The sequence below is a fragment of the Capsicum annuum genome, unplaced genomic scaffold (genome assembly GCF_002878395.1).
Source record: "Capsicum annuum cultivar UCD-10X-F1 unplaced genomic scaffold, UCD10Xv1.1 ctg995, whole genome shotgun sequence".
Lineage (NCBI taxonomy): Eukaryota > Viridiplantae > Streptophyta > Magnoliopsida > Solanales > Solanaceae > Capsicum > Capsicum annuum.
In genome coordinates, this window is record NW_025896043.1 from 2,908,852 (window position 1) to 2,927,674 (window position 18,823).

Genomic DNA, 18,823 nt, shown 5'->3' on the forward strand with positions numbered 1-18,823 from the left:
TTTGGACCTCCATTTATATATACATGCAATAACAGTTGCACTGTTTCAAGTGAACTGATGCATTGTTTTCAAACTAGTGCTTCAGAAATGATACATTGTTCTGAAATGAGGCTACAAAAGGTTGCAATTATTCAAAATGATGCTTCAGAAGGATGTAATCCTTCAATGAAGTGACACACTAATTCATGAAATGAGATGACTATTCAGGAAAAGATGCAATCTTTGATGAACAGACATAAACTTACAGCAAAGGTGTAACCTTTGGAGTGAACCATTGCCTCTTTTCAGAAGAGGCATGTTATGGCTATATAAACCTAGTTTACAAAATTTTCAGATTAAAAACTCTCTTCTTGTCTCAAAAATATTCTGTGTGATCACTTAAAATGTTCTATGAGTTCGAAGATATTCCAACTGTTTGAGGTACCGCTACTGTTGGTCTCTTAACCATTTTATCTTGGGAGGAAAAATTACATAACCTCGGGTACAGTGAGGGGAATTATTTCCTTAAGGAAAATCCATGAATTCGGACAACTTGGCTATTTTCTGTTTCATCTTAATTTCTACAAAATAAAATACACCTCTTGAAAAAGTCATTTTGATCTTGTGTTGAGGGTATTTGATAAACTTCATTGTGTCCTTGTTTATAATTGAACTCAAGTTGAAGTAGGTGTTGTAATATACAGATTCTGTGTACCCAAAGTACAAACAAAATAACAATCTTAAGAAAATAAATAATTTTATAGAATTTGTATAACTTGTTTTTGGAGATTAAAGCTTTAAGCTTTCTACTCCGCTTGAATTTAAATAGTGATTAGAAGACATAAAATCTTCATAACAAGTTAAAGTTCACTCGGTTTACGATTTGAAGTTATAAAAACTTCATTGTTAATTAGAAACAAGAAGAAAAGTTGAAAAGTTATTTAACTTTATAAGTAGTATTCTGAAAATACTAAATTTTTCAGTCTTGTGTTGACAGGAAAGATGACTAACGAAAGTCAAATGATGGATGAGACGTCTGTGGGGGAAACTAGTATTGCCACTTCAAGTCGCACAAATGCTCCGCCAATAATGGCACCGGTTGAGAAGCCCGAAAAATTTTTGGGCATTGACTTCAAGCGGTGGCAGCAAAAGATGTTCTTTTACCTCACCACTTTATTTCTACAATGGTTCACTAGCGAAGACGCTCCTGAGGTATCCGAGGGAACCTCGGACAAAGACCGCTTCGTTATTGTAAAAGCTTGAAAACATTCGAACTTCCTTTGTAGGAATTATATTCTGACTGGTCTCCAAGATGACCTCTACAATATTTATAGTGGAACCAAGACATCAAAGGAACTGTGGGGGGCACTTGAACGAAAATATAAGACGGAGGATGCAGGAATTAAGAAATTCCTTGTTACACGGTTCCTGGACTTCAAAATGATAGATAGCAAATCTGTTGTCTCTCTAGTACAAGAGTTACAAGTCATCATACATGATCTCCTAGCAGAAGGTTTAATTATGAATTATATTTTTCAAGTAGCAGCGATAATTGAGAAGCTACCACCTTTGTGGAAAGACTTCAAAAACTACTTAAAGCATAAATGCAAGGAGATGACTGTTGAAGATCTTATTGTCTGACTTCATATTGAAGAGGATAATAAAGATGCCGAAAGAAGGTCAAAGGGGAATTCTACAATTAATGGAGCACATATTGTAGAAGATGACCAAAACAATTCCAAGAAAAGGAAGAAAGCTGAACAAGAAAGCAATCAACCCAAGAAAAAGTTCAAGGGAAAATGCTTCAACTGTGGCAAGATTGGCCACAAGTCCACAGATTGTCGTGACCCAAAGAAAGGCAAGAAGAAGAATCAAGCAAATATGATTGAATCCAACAAAGAATGCGATGATCTGTGTGCTATGTTCTCAGAATACAACTTGACGGGGAATCCTCGCGAATGATGGATGGTTCTGGGGCCACCCGCCATCTATGTGCCAACAAGGAGTTGTTTTCATTATTTGCTCCGACTCAAGAAAAAGAAATGATCTACATGGCTAATTCCGCTACTGCTAAGGTGGAGGGAACAAGAAAAATTTACTTAAAGATGACTTCCGGTGAGGTATTGACACTGAACAATGTGTTATATATTCCGGAGTTATGTAGGAACTTAATTTCTATTTCACTCTTAGCTAAGAACGGATTCAAATGTGTAACCGTTTCTAGAAAAATTATAATTAGCAAAGGAGAAATGTATGTAGAAAAAGGTTATCTGACCGAAGACCTTTATAAGATGAATGTAATGACTGTTGAAATAAATAAAAGTTCGAATTCTTCTTATTTGCTTGAGTTTTATGATTTATGGCATGAACGTTTAGGCCATGTTAATTACAAAACATTACGAAAATTGATTAACTTAGATGTTTTGCTAAACTTTGAGTGCAATAAATCAAAGTGTCAAATGTGTGTGGAATCGAAGTATGCAAAGCATCCTTATAAGTCCGTTGAAAGGAATTCTAATCCCTTAGACTTAATACACACTGGCATTTGTGATATGAGGCCAACACCATCACGTGGTGGGAAAAAGTATTACATAAATTTTATTGATGATTGCACTAGATATTGATATGTCTACTAGCTAAATAGTAAAGATGAAGTAATAGATACGTTTAGGCAATATAAAACTGAAGCTGAAAATCAGTTAGATAAAAAGATCAAAATGATAAGAAGTGATAGGGGCGGAGAATATAAATCTCCCTTTGTAAAAATATGTGTAGAGAATGGAATAATCCATCAAACTACGGCCCCATATTCACCTTAATCTAATGGAATTGTAGAAAGGAAAAACCAAACTTTGAAGAAAGTGATGAATGACTTACTTATAAGTTTTAGTTTACCACAAAACTTATGGGGGGAAGCTATCCTTACGACCAATCGTATACTCAACAGAGTTCCCCATAGTAAGACACAATCAATTTCTTACGAAAAATGGAAAGGAAGAAAACCGAACTTGAAATATTTCAAAGTGTGGGGGTGTCTAGCGAAGGTTCAAGTTCCTATACCTAAAAAGGTTAAGATAGGACCTAAAATGGTGGACTGTGTGTTCATAGGATATGCTAAAAGTATTAAAGCATGTTGATTTTTTGTTCATAAACTTGAACATCTGGATATTAATAAAAATACGGTAAGTGAATCAGACAATGCTGAATTCTTTGAAAACATTTACCCGTATAAATTAGACATGAGCAGTTTGGAGGAGGATCTAAACGACCTCGAGATGAACCAAGTGAGAATGTACATAATGAAGAAAATTCAAGACGTAGTACACGTCAAAGAATGTCAACTTCATTTGTATTGGATTTTGTAATATTTCTCTTAGAAAATAAGCCTCAAATATTTAAAGAAGCGATGTCGTCGTCAGACTCATCCTTTTAGAAAGAGGTAGTCAATAGTGAGATAGATTCAATCTTAAGCATCCATACATGGAAATTGGTTGACCTTCCTTCCGAAAATAAACCGTTAGGTTCTAAATGGATCTTCAAAAAGAAAATGAAGGCGGATGATACTATTGACAAATACAAGGTAAGACTTGTAGTTAAAGGCTTCAAATAGAAGGAAGGCCTTGATTAGTTTGATACATACTCGCCAGTAACAAGGATAACCTTGATTCAAATGTTAATTGCATTGGCGGCGGTATATGATCTTCAAATCCATCAAATGGATGTGAAGATCATATTCCTAAATGAAGATTTGGAGGAAGAAATATACATGGAACAACCTGAGGGTTTTGTGGTTCCAGAAAAAAAAATCAGGTGTGTAAACTTGTTAAGTCACTTTATGGACTAAAACAAGCACCTAAGTAATGGCATGCAAAGTTTGACCAAACCATGTTGGAAAACGGATTCAAGATAAATGAATGTGAAAAATGTGTATATATTAAAGACACACTAAATCACCAAGTCATTGTTTGTTTATATGTGGATGATATGTTGATCATCAATAGAGATATTTGTGACATAAATGCAACCAAATGAATGCTCGAGAGAAAGTTTGATATGAAAGACCTTGGAGTGGCAGATGTGATCTTTGGTATAACAATCCATTGAACTCCACAAGGTTTAGCATTGTCACAGTCTCATTATATCAAAAAAGTACTTGAAAAGTTCAAGGATATGGAATTTGGTATTGCCAAGACTCCATTAGATGTGAACTTTGTACTTCGAAAGAATGAAGGTGAAAGTGACTCACAATTGGAGTACGCAAGAGTATTAGGATGTTTAATGTATATAATGAACTGTACACGACTAGACATAGCATGTGTAATTATTAAATTGAGTCGGTACACGAGTAATCCCAACAAAACTCATTGGATGGCAATGAAAAGAGTTTTGGGATATCTTAAATACACTCAAAACTATGCTTTGCATTAAATAAATATCCTACGGTACTTGAAAGATATAGTGATGCAAATTAGATCACCGGATCGAACAAATTAAAATCCACAAATGGATATGTATTTACTATTAGTGGAAGAGCAGTTTCTTGGAAATCATCCAAACAGACTTGTATCGCTCGCTCTACAATGGAATTTGAATTTATTGCATTAGATAAAGCCGGTGAAGAAGCAGAATGGCTCCAAAATTTCTTGGAAGATATTTTGTATTGGCCCAAGCCAGTTGCACCAGTATGTATACACTATGATAGCCAAGAGGCAATAGGTAGGGTAGGACGCATGATGTACAAGGGTAAATCTTGTCACATATGACGGAGACATAATATCGTTAGGGAACTTCTCTCTAGTGGAATTATCACTATTGACTATGTAAAGTCAAAGGATAATGTGTCGGATCCACTTACAAAAGGCCTATCTAGAGAAGGAGTAGAAAGAACATCCAAGGGAATGGGTTTAAGGCCTAGGACGAGTCAGCATTGTGGTAACTCTACCTAACAGACTGGAGATCCCAAGATCTAGGTTCATGGAGATCAAAAAAACTTGTGTCTGACAGGTTCAACATTGTCAATTCCCAACCCATTCTCATGATGTAGACAATGTGTAGTAAACTAGGATAAGACTTAAGGTGAAAAGTCTTTTAATGATTATCTAAATTTGGTAGATTTGACCAAATTGTTTAATCTACAGGATTGAACATTTAGAAATCACCTATGCAAGGGTGAAGTGGAAGCTACTTCAAAGAGAATGTTAGTAAAGACCTATTCTCTAAGCTCTCATGAAACCGGGACGTGTTCATGGCTGAAAAGAACAAAACCATGAGAACCATAAATGTTAAAAGACTGGTTGTGTGACATGTATTGTCTAGGTGTACATTAAAGCTCGACGGTTCAAAGATATCAAATCTACCAATTGACCGAGTACATCCGATATATGTTCACTATGGAAAGTTCAAAGGGAAACCCACTTATCCAGATGCAATCAGTCTTTGATTGATGATCACATACTTATTCGTAAAAATTTTATGAAAATAGACATTCTCCATTCATGTGGGGGATTGTTGGGTACATAGTATATGAAAGAAGTGTGAATGTAAAAATGAAGAATAAAATAGTGGAGGGGAAGGAGACACTAAAATGGAAAGTGTACTCCCAAATTAGAAAGTTTACTCTTTCTGCCACATTGGTGGAAGAAGAGAACTTGAAAGTGTTTATAATCAAGAACACTTACTCCACAAGACAAGTGAGGCAAGAAATAATATATGCCTCACACCGTCGTCATCGTCGCTCGCTCGGCTCAGCTTTGGCTTCAGATTTGGATTTGGATTTAGAAAATGATCGATCAATGAGATCTATATTTTTGGACAAACTTTATTTGAATTCCGAAGAATGCCAAGAAAAAATGTAGTCAAATTTTTTCTGCAGTTTCGGACCTCCATTTATATATACATGCTGTAACTGTTGCACTGTTTCAAGTAAACTGATGCATTATTTTCGAACTAGTGCTTAAGAAATGATACATTGTTCTGAACTGAGGCTACAGAAGGTTGCAATGGTTCAAAATAATGCTTCAGAAGGATGTAATCCTTCAATGAAGTGACACACTGATTCATGAAATGAGATGACTATTCAGGAAAAGATGCAATCTTTGATGAACAGACATGAACTTACAGCAAAGGTGTAACCTTTGGAGTGAACCATTGACTCTTTTTAGAAGAGGCATGTTATGGCTATATAAACCTGGTTTCTTCCACAGGTTTAGTATGAAATTTTCAGATTTAAATTTCTCTTCTTGTGTCAAAAATATTTTGTGTGATCACTTAAAATGTTCTGTGAGTTCGAAGATATTCCAACCGTTTGAGGTACCGCTACTATTGGCCTGTTAGCCATTTTATCCAGGGAGAAAAAATTTCACAATCTTGGGCATAGTGAGGGGGATTATCTCCTTAAGAAAAATTTGTGAATTCGAACGACTTGGCTATTTTTTATTTCATCTTAATTTTTGAAAAATATAATACACCTCTTGAAAAGGTCATTTTGATATTGTGTTAAGGGTATTTGATATACTTCATTGTGTTCTTGTTTATACTTGAACTCAAGTTGAAGTTGGTGTTGTAATGTACAGATTCTGTGTACCCGAAGTACAAACGAAATAACAATTTATACTATCATTATAGTAGTTCTTTAGTCAAGTCACAAATGTGTGAAGATGTATTTCTCTCATGCGATTTATTTAGGGGTGTGCAAAAATTAATTTAATTGATAAATCAAATTGAAAAAAATATTATTAATTTATCGGTATCTAATTATTGGATTAACGATTTATAATGATTTTGTAGTGTTTTTATTGGGCTATCGGTTTGATTTTTTATTTTAAGATTTTAGTTAATGGTTGAACCGATAACCAATACGAATATATAAAAATTATACTTTTATCCTTAGTTATATAACAGTGGCTTTAGATATTAAATACATATCCTATTTTTTATAATTATTTTAGTGTTGTTTTTTTCTTTTTAAAGTCGTTGGTTTAATGAGACTCTACACATTAGTGTAAATTATATACCGACATTATTTTTCTTTTTGAGAGATTGCTATCATTGATACTGCATTTAAGTTTGCTACTTAACCAAATTAAAAATAAATTTATTTTAATAATAATGTATCTGAATTTGCTTCTACTTCTAATTTTTGTAGACTTTTATGAATGGAGGTAGTGTATGCATGTGTGTGTGTGTGTGTATATATATATATATATGTATAAATGTAAACAAGAAAAGAAAGCAAAAAAAATAAAATAAGAGGAGCATCTTCTTATGGGTTAAACTAAAAATCGAATCATGAAGGATCAAAAATCGATAAATTGGAAATCTATAACAAATATTTTATTAATTTGGTTATTCGTTTAGTGTGTTTGCAAATCAAAAATCAATTAACCAAACCGATAATGTCCAAAGCTGAACCGAATTGGCCGATTCACACCCCTAGCTTTATTAACAAGAGTCATCTAAATTCAACTTAAATTCCTTTTTTTTTTATCTAATCCTCAAAATCTTGATCATAGATGGCCTATGTAAGCAAATCATTATTACAAATTCTGTTAGTTTCATTTTCATTGGTATTGTGGCATTAGCCCTGATGCTTTGTTGGGCCTTAATAATGTTATGTCTTTTGGGCTGAATCTACAGATCAAAATCCAATCTATACATTGGACCAATTCAAGACATATTGTTGATTGACTAATTGAAGGAAAACAAACACTTACTTCTACACGGGTAAACTACATAAATAGCCTCTATAGTAGGTGACTTTGCTTTTTGTCCCTCATAAAAAAATCCTATAAAATTAATTTTTCCTTTTTTTTTTTGTGTGTAGGACTTTTACCTATTTTCCCATTTATACCTCAAATAACTTTAAACAACCACATACGCTTATTTATCTTTCAGTTTCTAATTTTTTATTTATTTTTTACTTTGATTTTATTTTTTCTTTCCTCTTTTTTTCTTCTTAAAAAAAATACAACCTTTACTATTTTTCCCTCTTCTCAACTTCTATTTATTTTTTTATTTTTTATTTTTGTTTGATTTTTATTTTTTCTTTTCTCTTTTGTCTTTCTCTACCTTAATTTTTGTTTTGTTTTTTTTTCTTTTTTCTCAACCTATTTTCTTTTAGTTTTTTTCTTTTCTCCTCTAAACTTCTATCTTTTTCTTTTATATTTTTTTTCTTTGATTCTTCTTTTACAAATATTTTTTCTTCAACTTTTATTATTTTTATTTTGTTTTCTTTAATTCCTTCCAAAAACAAGTTATGCCCCGTGAAAAAAAATTAACATTATACCATATTTTATTTTAATTTATGAGATATTTTATAAATCTTGTGTTAGAGGTATGACTTAACCCAAGGACTTTCAAACAACAAGTTACGTTTCATGGGCAAGAGTTGACACCACCAAATTGTGATTTGATTTATGATATGTTCAATAATTATTGTCTTATAGGCAAGACTTAGCCCTAGGACTTTCAAACAATAATTTTTCTCCTATGGAAAAGAGTTGATACTACCACATTGTGTTTTGATTTATGAGATGCTTTATAATTTTTGCCTTAGAGGAAAGATTTTGCCACAGGACCATCAAACAACAAGTTATGCCCCATGGACAAAAGTTGACACTACCATATTGTGTATTGATTATGATATGTTCTACAACTCTTGTTTTAGAGGCAGGACTTAGACCAAGGGCTTTGAAATAAAAAGTTACGCTGCCATAAGCAAGAACTGGCACCACCACATTGTGTTTTGATTTCTGAGATGCGCTATAACTCTTGCCTAGAGGAAAGACTTACGCTAACGATCTTCAAACAATAATTTATGCTGTGGGCAATAGTTGAAGCTACCACATTGTGTCTTAATTTATGAGATACTCTATAACTCTTGACTTAGAGGCAAGACTTAGACCAAAGGCTTTCAAACAAAAAGTTACACCCCATGGTTGATGCTACCACATTGTATTTTGATTTGTGAAATGACTATAACTCTTTCCCCTTAAAAGAAAGACTTAGCCAATAGACTTTCAAACAACAATTTATGCCCCATGGATAAGAATTGATACAACCAGATTGTATTTTGATTTATGAGATGCTCTAAAACATTTACTTTAGAGCCAAGACTTAGCACAAGGGCTTTCAAACAATAAGTTATGCTTATGGGCAAGAGTTGAGGCTATCATATTGTGTCTTGATTTATGAGATACTCTATACTCTTGTATTAGAGGAAAGACTTAGCCCAAAGACTTTTAAATAATAAGTTATGCCCCATGGACAAGAGTTGGTATTACTATATTATATCTTAATTTATGAGATGTTATATAATTCTTATCTTAGAGGAAAGAATTAGCCCGCCAAAAGAACATATTATGCCCCACGGGCAACAATTGTCACTATTACATTGTGTCTTAATTTATGAAGTGTTCTACAGCTCTTGCCTTAGAGGTAAGAATTAACACAGAGAATTTAAAATAAGAAGTTACACTCTATGGGAAAGAGTTGACACTACCACACTGTGTCTTGATTTTATTCTATAACTCTTTTCTTAGAGGCAAAACTCGGTCCAAGAAGTTTTAAACAACAAGTTGCGCCTTATGAGCAAGAGTTGACACTATCACATTGTTTCTTCATTTATGAGATGCTCTATAACTCTTACCTTAAAGGAAAAATTAGTCCAAGGATTTTCAAACAACAAGTTACGCATTGTGGGCAAGAGTTGATACTACCACATTATATCTAAACTTATGTGTAAGACCCCGCCAAATTCTAAGCTTAACTTAGTCCATTAAAGCTTGAAAAGAGGTCCCAGACTTAGAAATTTCAGCTAAGTGTTTATACTTAGAAGTATTTTAGCCTTCGTAAATTAGAGATCCTATTTCATGACCCTTATGACCTTAAAGTACTGATTTATAGATTTATTCATGATTAGGAATGTCAGTAGGTCACTTCAGGTGAGTTTTAAATTTTTTAAGATTCATTTAAACCATGTTCAGGTGACCAAAATAGTGGGTCGATGCGATCTCAAAGCGTCACGTCACCCATCGTGTCGACAGATAATTTTCTCCCAATTTTCAATGCAATTCTAGTGAACCAAAGCAAACTCGATGCGGCGCGTTGGTCATTGCATTGATTTCATTAATGCGGCATGCCGATCTGTGCATTACTGGACACATTTTTTCATTAAAAGCCCATGTATAGAGGAGTAATTGGGTCATTTTCCACCCATATTCAGCCCCAAAAACACGAGATTAAGTCATTTTTAGGGCTAAAACACTTATTATTCTCAAAATTACTCAAGAAACAAAACCCTAGGGCTTCCAATTCAAGCTTCAAGAAATTCTCCACAACTTTTAGAGAATTAACAACCAAGGATGTTAGAGTTCATCCAAGGGTTTTCTTCCACCCTTGGAGTTCAAGAACCTCTTTTAAAACTTCAAGTTTATTGAATTCATGAATTCCATGTTGGGCTTGAATGTATTCATGATTATGATATAAATTGGATTTATAATTCATGATTTATTACAAGATTCATGTAAATTTAGTGGACATATGTGTAGTATTATGTGAATCATGTTAAAGCCCTTGAATTTTTAAGTTGGGATTGGAAATCATGATGCCTACATGTTGATTAGTATTATGTGCATAGATTATGTTCTCCAAGTGTTTGATAAATTGATCGTGTGGATTAAATGGGAAAATCATGAAATGCTAGCATATGTACAAGCTTATATCTTACAAGTGTTTTTTAAAATATCTCTATGAATGAGTTATGAACATTGTAATGCTTTTCAAGATCATGCTATGCTTTACTTTTCATGTTATCGAGTCCTGAGGTATCTAATACCTGACAATCTAGTTGTTTACCTAGAACTGTAGTAGCTTCAGAATAGTCTCAGTAATGTTATGTACAGTAGCATTTAGTCAGTACAAAACTCAGTATATCCAATCAGCAAATAAAACTCAGAACCCTCAATCAGTTACGCTACTCAGTGAACTCATTCCAGTTCAATTAGTTAACACGATCAGTAACAGTACAGTCTAGCCTAGAACAGTTTAGAAATTAGTTTAGTGTCTATTCAGTTGGGAGTAGGATTCATCACCGAGTGAATCCAAGGTTGGGGAATCACCTGCCAGAGAGGGTGTGATACTTAGAAGCACTTCTGGTATTTTAGAACTACGTAGCCAGCGTAGGTTGAGACATCAACCTGCCAGTTAAGGGTTGAGGGGGGTATTTTACCTGCCAGTTAGGGTACCACCATACTTGTTCAGAGCACCTTCTAGATGAGGGTGACTCAGCACTTGTTTTTACTTGTGGCACAATACTGAAACCCTTCCAGATGGGGTTAGAGATTGGACCCCAATCAGTTTAGAGAGGGGCATGTCGATTATATGATTACCTTTCACAGTTTTCGTTTCAGTTTCAGTATAGAACTTAGTTCAGTTTTACAAAATCAGGACTATCAGACACAGTCACCCAGCTCAATATATAACTCAATTCAGTTCTACAGAATTAGGACTATCAAAAACAGTCACTCATCTATCAGTAATATAGTTATCCATAAACTCGGGTATTAGTCGTTCAGTTATCAAAACTCAAAATCCAGTGTTACTATGATCTCAAACATAGAGTATGTAGATATGTGCACATTATTGCATAAATAGTATTTCATCAATTTTCGTTATACATGTACTCTCATTCAGTTGTATTCATGCTATTCAGTTAGTTATTGTTCATGCATATGAACCTTTGTATATCAGCCCTCAATTATCATACCAGTACATTCAAAGTACTAATGCATACCTTTTCTTTTGTGCTATGATGTTTTATATTATAGGTTCAGGCACATGGGATCCTGACCGAACTTAGCAGCCCATACTATTAGCAACAGACCTAGTGGTGAGTCCTTATAATTCAAGGATAAAGTTATCATATCATTTCATTATTTCAGTATTCAATTAATTTCAGTAGTCTAAATTAGCTGGGGACTTGTTCCATCAACTCCATATTCAGATAGATAGAGGCTTTCAAACTAGACTTTCAAACAGTATTCAGTTGTACAAATTATTATTACAGTTGGTATCCTTTATCAATATATTAGGTTTTGAACCTTATGGTATTTCAGCCTATTTTTCCATATTTATTACAGTATTATTACTCAGTGCTCACAACAGATTTCAATCATAGGTTAGCTTGTGGTCCTTTGGGGTCGTAAGCATCGTGTGGCATTTGGGGTGCAGACTCGGGGGTTTACATTATGAGATGTTCTATAACTCTTGTCTTAGAGGCAAGACTTAACCTAAGAGCTTTCACGCCCTTAAGTTTACTTCAATATCAAAGAAAGAAGATACTCTTTGTGAATTATTCAACTTTCTTTTCATTAGCAAAGAATAATAAGAGTCGAGCAAAAAGATAAAAGAGAAGAAAAGAAAGAGGAAAAAAATAAAGATCGAGACAAAAAAAAGAGAAGAGAAAAATATGGGTTGGAAAAAATAAAATAAAGTTTGAGAAAAATAAAAAAAATAGAATGAGAAAAGAAAAAAATAAAGGTTGATACATGTAAATTTTTTTTTAAAAAGAAAATGAAAAATAAATAATGTTTGAGAAAAATAAGATAAGAAAAAAAGAAAATAAAGGATGAGAAAAATAAATTAAAAAAAAAGAAGAATAAAAAAAGTGAAAAGAAAAAAAGGAAGAAAAGAAATAGAATTTGCGAGACAAATGAACATGAAAAGTATAAAAACATTTGAAGTTAGAGGGGAAAAAGGTACTTGTCCTATTCATAAAAAGAAAGAAAGGCTAATTTCTAAAAAAAAATTATGAAGGATAAAAAAATATAGTCACCCACTGTTGGGGTCATCTCATGTAATTTGCTGCTTCTAGATGGTCAATAGAGAAAGTAATACTATGAAGAATAGGTTAAAAGAATCTCCAGTAAAATAAGACGTAAGATCGTAAGATTCTCTAATCAGTAAGAAACTTTAGTATTCTAACAATAAAAAAAAATGTTAATAGGTTTGGGTTTAGGAATCTTAAAATTAATCTTTAGTTCTGTTGGTATTGGAATTTCAAGGGCCATCTGTTATCCTCATTAAGTGTTATGTATTAAGAATTGAAAATGAAATTTGATAACAAAACAATGATAGAAACAGGAGTTCTTTTATTAATCAATATATAGAAATACTATTACAACATTGATCACTAAATAACTCCATTGGTGAACTTGAACCTGATAAAAAGAGAAGAGATGATTTAGGTGAGGAGAAGAAGAGGATCAAAGAAGAAGGGAGAAGTAGTTAGGGAATTGTAACTGAATTTACCAGAATTTGCGTACATTTCACGCTCTTAATTGGTGTCTTTATAGACTCCTCAACTATTGGACTCAGATCTACGAATTAGGCCTGATTCTACAATTGGGCCATTTTTATTGTCCAACCTGTTGACTGGCCTATTTCATTAAGAGATCACCTACCATACAGGTGACATTATCTACAGTTGTACAACATATTCATCTTATCCCTTTTACTTTTCTAATTTCCATAAACTGATACACTTTCCCCAATTAATCAGTGAACATTATAATCTCTTTCCCTACGATGAATGACCTTGTCCTCAATGTTATTGTGCAGCAAAAAATTTGGGAAATCGATGCTTGATATATCCCCAGTCATTCCAAGTAGCGTTGTCCACGCCAAGGTTTGCCCATTCAATTAAAACTTTCTTACCAACACCATCTTTAACCTTAACTATTTTTCTACTTAAGATAGTAATGGGTTGAATCAAAACGTGTTCGGAGTCATCACATGCCGGAGGTTGAGATTGAGGAGATATAACTGGACCAACTGATCACTTTAACTAGGAAATATGAAAAACCGAATGTAGCTGTGAACCTGGCGGTAGTTCACGGCGATAAGCTACTTCGCCGACCCTCTATAACACCTTTTGAGGCCAAAAGTAATGCGCGCACAAATTGATATTCTTGTGCACATCAATTGGAGATTGACAATAAGGCTGTAATTTTAGGTAAGCTAGATCTCCCACTTCTAAAGATCTTTTAGTTCTGAAATGGTTTGCATAGAACTTCATACGTGCTTGTGCTTGTGTCAAGTTATATCAAAATTTTTGAATCACCTATTGTCATTGAGCTACACTTACTTTGGCAGGGTCGTGGTTATAAAGGGGCAAAGACCCTACGGGTAATTGAGTGGGGGGAGGAAGGGGGGAGGGGGTAGTCGTATAAGGCTTGAAAATGAGTGGTTTTAAGAGAAGTATGGTAATTAGTGTTGTACCTTAGTTCTGCCAAATGAAGCCACTTCACCCAGGATTTAGGATATCCAAAGACCATAGCATGTAAGTAAGCCTCCATACAATGATTCAGTTGTTCAATTTGGCCATCCATTTGAGGATGATAGGTTATAATCATAGTAAGTTTAGTCCCCAGTGTCTTTAGTCCCCAGTGTCTTAAAAAGGTGCTGCCAAAAATGACCAGTGAAACAAGTGTCCCGATCCAAGACAATGGTCTTCCTAAGACCATGTAATCTGTGTATCTCCCGCATGAATAAGTCAGCCATATCTTGGGCAGTAAAAGGATGTTTGATTGCTAAAAAATGTCCATACTTAGTAAATCAATTGATGACCACCAAAACTATATTTTTACTGTGGGAACAAGGTAGTCCTTCCATAAAATCTAGATAAATGTCTTGCCAAGCCTGTTGAGGAATAGGCAGGGGTTGTAACAACCCATAGTGGCGGGTCTGTTATTCTTCACCAGTTGGCAAACATCACATTCACTAACCCACTTACACACTTCCAATTTTAAATTAGGATAATAAAATATAGAAGTGACTTTTCTGTAAGTAGCTTGTTGACCTGAGTGACCTCCTAAGGAAGACTGATGCAAGGCCTCCAAAATCTTCTATCTCAAAGTAATATTTCTCCTAATGTAGATTTTATTCTTGAACCTGATGATACGTTGGGATAAGGAATAGTCAGGAATACTGGTAGGAGAGATAATTAATGTGATAAATAACTGAGATGCAATAGGATCAGCTGAATAATTGTCTTCTACTTCCTATAACCAAGTAGTCTGAGTGGTAGACAAGGCCATGAGAGTAGAATCTTCCCCTTCCCTCTTAGAAAGAGTATCAACCACCTTATTCTCGACCCCTTTCTTGTATTATACCTCATAATCCAAACCTAAAAGCTTAGTAAGACCTTTTTGTTGTAAAGCAGTGGTAACCTTTTGCTCCAATAGGTATTTTAGGCTTTGATAATCTGTTATCACTATAAAATGTCCTCCTTAAAGGTAATGCCTCCATTTGTCTACAGCAGATAAAACAGACATATATTTTTCTTATATGTGGATAGACCCCTGTGTTTGAGAGCTAAATCTTTGCTGAAATAAGCAATAGGTCTGCCTTTCTGCATTAAGACAACCCTCATGCCAGTAGAACAAGCATCAGTTTCTACAATAAAGGGCTTTGTAAAATCAACCATGGCAAGTACTGGTACAGTGGATATAGTATGTTTCATCTGTTGAAATGTTAATTCTGCCTCCTTAGTCCTCTTAAATAAATTCTTCTTGAGAAAATTAGTTAATGGCTTGCTAATTATGCCATAGGACTAGACAAACCTCCTATAATAACTTGTGAGTCCTAGGAAACCCCTTAGTTCCTTAATAGACTTAGGAACAGGCCAAGTGACCATGGCCTCAATCTTTGTGGGGTTTGTGGCTACACCTTGACCTGAGATTATATGACCCAAGTATTCCACCTTGTTTTGTCCAAAATAACATTTAGACATTTTTGCATACAACTGTTCTTTTTGCAATATTTCTATCACTTTCCTTAAATGTAAAGCATGCATTTGTACAGATGAACTATACACTAATATATCATCAAATAAAACCAACACAAATTTCCTTAAATAGGGTTGAAAAACATAGTTCATAATCCCTTGAAAAGTGGCAGGGGCATTAGTCAAGCTAAAGGGCATTACTTTGAACTTATAATGTCCTAAATGCAGTTTTATAGACATCAGTTTCCGTCATCCTTATTTGGTGGTACCCTGCTCTAAGATCGATCTTAAAGTAAATACAAGAGCCACTCAGTTCATCCATTAAATCATCCACTAATGGTATAAGGAATTTATCCTTGATTGTCATCTTACTAAGTTTCCTATAATCAATGCAAAACCTCCAAGTACCATTTTTTTAACCAATAAAACTAGGGATGAGAAAGGGGAATGGCTGGGTTGTATGATACCATTATGTAACATTTCGTTAACCTGTTTCTCTATTTTATGTTTTTGAAAATAATTATACCTGTAGGGTCTAATACTGACTGGATTTACATCAAGTTTGATAGGGATGGAGTGGTCATGACCTCTATTTGGTGGCAAGGATTTTGGTTTAGAGAAAAACTCTAGAAAGTCTTGTAAGACTCTATTGATCTCATCAGGTATGACTGTCTTAGACTCAACTGCAATAGCTTCCAGTGTGAACATGTGAGCCCATAAAAGTTAACCCTTCTTCAGCAACTTGTTGACCCCAGATGTTGACAAGGACTGTAACTTTCTTTCTTCAGAATATCCATTTAATTCTACCCTTTTCCCTTCATACTAACCTGCAATTTACAAGCAATGAAATCAAATAAGATTGGATTATATTACCTCATCCTGTCTACCCCCAATACCTTATCGCATCCACCAATCTCCAGTAATCTAACTTTAAATTCAAAATCTACTCCATGTATCTTTCATTTGAAGTAAGGGGAAGAATGGTAACTCATCAAATGACTCTTATTTGATACAGTCGTCCTCATAGGAAAGTTTTTTTGTACTACACACCCAAGTTGCTTAGCATTGCTACCATCAATTAAACTGTGGGTACTACCACTGTCTACCAAAATTATAAGACCCTGCTTCCTATACCACCCCTTCAACTTGATAGTGGTTGAAGCAATAGTACCTGATAGTGCATGTAAACTGATAGATTCATCCAGAATCACTTCTTGAATATCTGAAGGTCTCTCATAACTTTTTCTACTGAATCTTCAAGTTTCTCTTCTTGTCCAGTGATTCCACTTAGAGTATTTAATTGCTTATCTTTACACTGATGCCCTATGAAATACTTCTTCCCACACCTATAATACTCCCTTCTTGCTTTTCTAGCCTCGAACAACTTGGACCCTGATAATGTTGAGTTATAATTGCCCTCTATTGGCATATAACTAGAAGATTTTGACCTGTAACACCAGTGCCTGTATTATAGTGGCTTGACTGTTTCCTGATAGTTATTCTACTCCTCTTATTCATGGCATCTAAACACTCTTCCTTGTGTCTAGACTTCTTTATAACTTGACTAAAAATGTATGGGTTTAATATTTTCACAATATGTCTAATTTCTTCTTTCAATCCTTTAATGAAAAATCACAACAAAAAATCTATAGAGATGGTGGGATATTTGATAAAAACCCAAGCCTTCAAATCTTCAAGTTTTTCTAAATACTCCGTCAATGTCCCTTTTTGTTCTACTCGCTTAGTTTTCCCCAGTAGGTTAAGATTGCTATTATAAGAATCATTAAAGCTTTTACAGATTTTCTCTACATAATTCTTCCACCTGACTATACCCTTACTCAACTGGTAAGATAAAAACCAAGACTCGGCCCTCCCATTCAAATGCAGCACGACAGTTTCTAATTTTTTTTAGCATCAACTATGTGGTGATATCTGAAATACCTTTCACATTTTTGCAGCCACGACTGAGGTTCACCCTCCTCAGAGTAAGGACATTCTACCTTGGACCTCGTGAAGTGGTTGTACGACCTTCCATTAGAATTATCCTGGGAATCCATCATTCGAACTCTACTACCCAAAGTTTTTGAAGGATGCCTCTCTACTGTTCCACTACCCAGAATGCCATCCTTGTTCGCGAAGAATTTCTCCATCATCATATTCAATTTGCAATGCAATTCGTCCATTTTTGAGATATTTGACTCCAATTTTTTATTAGTTTCTGTCATGTAGTTTTGAAATTGATTCTCCAATTTTTTGACACTTTCCTCCATAGATTTTGCATGAGTTTCGGTTATAGTTATGGTGCCAAGAAAAGGCTCTGATACCACTTTATTATGTATTAAGAATTGAAAATAAAATTTGATAACAAAACAATAATAGAAACAGGAGTTCTTTTATTAATCGTGTAGAAATACTATTACAACATTGATCACTAACTAACTCCATTGGTGAACTTGAACATAAGAAAGAAAGAAGAAAAATGATTTAGGTAAGGAGAAGAAGAGGATCGAAGAAGGGAAAAGTAGTTAGGGAATTGTAACTGAATTTACCAGAATTTGCATACGTTTCACGCTCTTAATAGGTGACTTTATAGACTCCTCAACTATTGGACTCATATCTACGAATTGGGCCTGATTCTACAATTGGGCCATTTTTATTCTCTGACCCGTTAACTGGCCTATTCCCTTAAGAGCTCACCCACCACACATGTGACTTTATTTATAGTTGTACAACACATCTTATCCCTTTCACTTTCCTTATTTTTATAAACTGATACACTTTCCCCAATTGTTCAATGATCATTACATTAAGACTTTTTAATCTATCCCTTTTACCAACACCATGAATAGAAACAAACTTTAATAGTTAAAGAAAATCATTTTAGTTTTCTCATTGTAAGTGACTAATCTAATTACTTGATTTGAGGATCAAAATTACGGCTGGTGATGTATTAGCTCCTACACAGATTTAACCTCATTTTTAATTCTATCATATATTAAAGTATATTAGAAATAAGAATATACCATATTCAGAGCAAAACTTATGTGAGAAATGAAGCTT

The 18,823-nt window shown here is 34.2% G+C and overlaps 1 long non-coding RNA gene across 2 annotated transcripts; it reads left to right on the forward strand.

Moving 5' to 3' along the window:
- Positions 1-13,364: 13,364 nt before the first annotated feature.
- On the forward strand, positions 13,365-18,163 carry LOC107871076. 2 transcript variants are annotated; one of them, XR_001674606.2, is made up of 3 exons: positions 13,365-13,990; positions 16,325-16,425; positions 17,722-18,163. It is a non-coding gene; the product is annotated as an uncharacterized LOC107871076 (long non-coding RNA). The 2 variants fall into 2 exon arrangements; XR_007051872.1 differs by having other exon boundaries at positions 13,385-13,990; positions 16,333-16,425.
- The last annotated feature ends 660 nt before the right edge of the window (positions 18,164-18,823 follow it).